Here is a 4,666-nt window from a genome sequence, read left to right on the forward strand (position 1 = left end):
CCAAACCCCACACTTATGCCTGGTGCAGCCATCTTCAAGTTTCTGAAATACAGCAGGCAACATGGGCTCTCATTTCTACCCCTGCAGCCACTAAAGTTCCAAACAGCTAATATTGTTTGGTGTGGTTTCCTTGCTGGAAGATTATTTGTAAGCCAAAGCCCACCCTAAGCCTTCCTCAGCAGACCCTGAACTCAGCACAGTCTTTACTGGCCACAGAAGCTCCCTTACTGCATTTCCATAAACATTCCATGATGAAAGAGCATGGCCCTTTCTACACTTCACTCTGCAGCTGACTGAGGTACCGCATGCAGCTAAAGCTCCCTTGAGTTTTTGGACTGGAAATAACATTTGAGAAAGCAATGAAAGACACTTGCATTCAGAGATCACAGTATTCCTTTTTCTCTTCATACAAGAACAATCACTAACAAACTTTGCTGTCCCAGCCCTACCTCCTCAAGTGCTGTCCCTGAGCACAGTTTTATATATACATAGCAGATAGTTCAATTTCTCCAAGAAACAAGCATAACGTGCTTAGGATCCCACTCTACCTGACAAAATCCAGCAGAAAAACATCCTCTCTGGATCATTTCCTCAACCACCTCTAACCAAAATGGTATTTTACTCATCTCCATAACCAGAGATTAAGCACTTTAGTCGCCACCAGACCCAGAGAATACATTTTCTGAAGCAGTCAGTCAGCTCTGTTCCTATAGCTCCTGTGAGTAAACCTTGTTGTCCATCTCTGGCCTCAAACACTGACCCCAAACAACAGGCCAGCCTGGCTCTAACACAGGTGTCCCAGCTGGCCACTGAATTCAGGGTGAGCCATTTTTCCCACTGTGGTACAAGCTCAAAACCTTGAGCAAGACAAGCTTGAGGGACCCAGCTGTACCTGCAGGAACCAGGCAGAGCCATCGAGGGTCACATCAGGGACAGCAGCAGCTCCAGCTTTGGAGAGTGCATTTGAGCGATGAGGAACAGGACAGGAAAAGGGTGACCTCATAGCCTCCTACTGCTGTGTCAGTGATAACTTTAGTCAGATGATGTAAGAATGGTGTCTTGCTCATGGAAAAAAGGAGAAAGAAATGCCATTGAGAAGTTGTATGACAACAATTTCACTTCCTCATTAAGGTTCACTTTGCTGATTTCATTTTCCCCATTGTTTCCTGAGCCAAGCTTTTGTGCTGCACTTGAAAGAAAATGATTGAATGAAGGAATATACATGTTAGGAGACTTCCTGTCAAGTCATTAATGGACAAAACCCAAAACACTAATTAATTTCTGAGTATATTTTTTCAACATACTTTTGTGCTACTTTTTTTTTCCTTTACCTGCCATAAATGGGTCAGTACAACAATTTTTAAAATCTCTCCTTATGGTTTTCTGGAGTTAAACATGTAAAACATGCTCTTCATATTTTCTGCTGTCACCAAGTCTAGCAGCTAGTAAGTAGACCCTCAGTAAGTGAACTATTTAATTAAAAAAATTTAAATATCACAATCATAATATTATATATTACATATTATATATAAATATTAGAATTATAATATTAATATGTTATTGATAAAAACAATAACTTTCTATTAATGTAATTACCACAATTAATTTTACACTATGAAAATTCATTAAATATTCTAAATTATACAGTAATAGTCTAAATAAAGTTTATTTTAAAAATGCAATTAATTATTAAATCTATGCTATGCCTCATATAGAAATGTTGCAAAGATGCCCTTCTGTATCAAGTTTCATAATACTAATGCTTTGAGTTATCTATAATTCCAGACCTAAAAGTTCCAGACCTAAAAACAAAGCCCCCAAATAATGTTTTTGCAACAACTGAAATCAATAACTAATTTCAAGCAAGAGCATTCTCAAGCAAAGAAGATCATCAGCAAGGATCCTTTTTGGAGGTCAAAAGAGTCCCAAAGCTATTAAAAACTAAGTGAAATTGAGGGTTCTAGTTTTACATTATTTTGATATTAAACTGTTACTTTGAAGCAATATTTATTTTTATGCTTGAGGGACAAGCCCTTTATTATCAGCCTTAAATTACATATTTTGGGTTTGAACATGCTGTAAGAAATAAAAAGACACAAACATCATTTCAAGTATTATATTCTATTAGGCAATTCAATATTGCTGAATAAAACCAGGCTATAGGTGTGTTATTCTGCAGCAACTTTGGCTGGTTTAGAAAAACATTATGGACTTCCTACAAATGCTGTTATTTATTTTTATAATGGTTAAATTGCTGTCTAGTCTGCTTGGCTTCCTTCCTTTCTTCCTTGCTAAAATTAGTTGTTCTTGCAACAATCCATCACCTCCATCCTTCCTGGACCCTATAGTGAAAGCAGCCTTGGATTTTCATTCTCCTCTACACCAATATTTGATGCTTATCCTTTTTGAGTGTCAGCTGCTTTCCAAGATCATAAATATACAATCCTTTCCACTTCTCCATTTGTACCTTAGATCCAGGAAATCAAAATATTAACAAACTCAGATCCCATGTCTCATCTGGCAGCTTACAGACCCACCCCTGATCACCAGATACTTTCTTCCCAACAAAATTTTCTTTCATATGTCAAGGATCTTCTTGGAAATGTTAAGATTACTCCTCAAACCCAGCAAAATCCAAAAAGAACTCACAATTCCCTTCTGAATGTCTTTTATCATTTTGTAGGCACAATGAATAAGGTGCAGAGACATCACTAAAACATTCATTTCACTATTTCTGACACTGGCTTGTCCCTGAGTCCTCAGATTGAGGCTATGCCTAAGTCTTGTCAATTCTTTTTGTACACCATCACCAAGAGGTGTTATTCTCTTACATATCTAAGACTTGCTCTTCAGGAAGTCATCTCATCACTACAATGTCTTCTCCTTAAAAAACCTTTGACCTTTTCCCACAAAATCTACACGCTATTTCAAAATTAGTTTCTTTCTTGTATTAGAACATTTATAGACCTCTTTGCATTTTTCCTTTGCTGCAGCACATCAAGTAGAGACTGTTGGTCTCTCCCCTTCAAGGATTTCCATAACAAAATCCATTTATGTTCATCATTTCTCATACAAAATCAAGGTCAGATTACAGCTTCCACTGCCAGCCATGTTTGTTGCCCAGTCATTACATTTCACATTTTAAACTTCTGTCCTTCTGTTTATATCCACTCTGCTGTTGAAATGTAGAGCATCTTTCCCTAATATCAGCAACATGAAGATAACTACTGTACTTCAAGTCCTGCTTAAAAACTTTCCCTGCTGTGATACTTACTGAATATTGAAAACAATTTGGATGACCCCATCCCTCTTTGTGATCACTGCTGTTCTTTTGTCTCTGCACATGGGTCCTCCAGACACTTGTGTTGTTTCACTCTTGCAGCCTTTGTGAAGCAGAAACCTTTCACTCTGTGCTATGGACAAAACAGAACCTTTTTCTGTAACACATTTTTCTGGCATTGCAATAATACTGGCAGTATTATAACAACAAATAAAATGCAAACCAGAAGATTTGTGACCTGGAGTCAGCTGAAGAAATCATGTGCAAGATATTGCTCTATTCATTGAGCTTGATGTAACTAATAGTAATCTCTGCATTGAGACAAACTGGGTGCTTCCTTCTGTTTAGATTTCTCAGAATTCCATTGTCAAGAAGTTGGATATGATGCAAAAGGAAGACTCAGGATGCTATCACATTTCTCTAGAAGCTATTCTGGGAGAGTATGATAAAAGCTATTTCATAATTCAAGTAAGTGATTATTGATAAAAAAGCTGAATGAAAAATAAATCTGTAGGGAACAGAAGTAATTTTGGTACTGGAATTGGTGATATTCACAAAAACAAGGAGCATTCGGGAGAATTAATTCAGTTGCCAAGTGCACTACTCTCTCTTTCATACACATCTGAAATCTGATATAAGAGTGAGGAGCATTTTCTCTTGAATGAAAACAGCCTTTAGGAAACAGGGCTTGTTTGGTTTAGATTTTTTAGCTGTGACTTTACTTGTGAGACACTGTGGTTTTGACAACAGCATTATTATTAATCTGTTCTGGAAATTTTTGTATCATTAGCCTGAAAGGGTTATTTCTGCATTATTTTTATTTTTTCCAAAATCCTAAGAAACTCTAAGATAAGGGTGATAATTAAGATCTTATATTACAAAACAAAAGAAAATTTTCTGGAATTACAATTTCAAGATAGAAAATGATCATGAATGACTGACACACTTGTAAAAATTTTAGTACTAAGGAGCACTATGGTATGTCTTCAATAGTAACATGGAACTTAAGGAAAATAAAACCATAAAGTGGAAAAGGCATAGCTGAAATAAAACTAGAAATGTTGCCAACCATGAATTACAGTTCAATAGTAGCAAAACATTGCAGCAACTAGCAAATGAATGCTGATTTTTATTCCATGTAGATTTTGGAAATGAATGTTTAATTTAGATATAAGAAAACAGAAAAGGATTAATAAACTGGACTGTTTGTATTCTTGAAAGAAAAATGTGCATTTCTTTTTTCAAATACATCTCTTTCCAAAAGCCAGAATCATCTGATATACATCAGGTCAAAATAGGAAAACCAATAGAAAGAGGAAAAAGCAGATTTGGTTACATATTTTCATGGTATAGGTAACAAAGACTGAAAAGCAAGGGAAGTCTCAG

This window comes from Zonotrichia albicollis, chromosome 7, assembly GCF_047830755.1.
Source record: "Zonotrichia albicollis isolate bZonAlb1 chromosome 7, bZonAlb1.hap1, whole genome shotgun sequence".
NCBI lineage: Eukaryota > Metazoa > Chordata > Aves > Passeriformes > Passerellidae > Zonotrichia > Zonotrichia albicollis.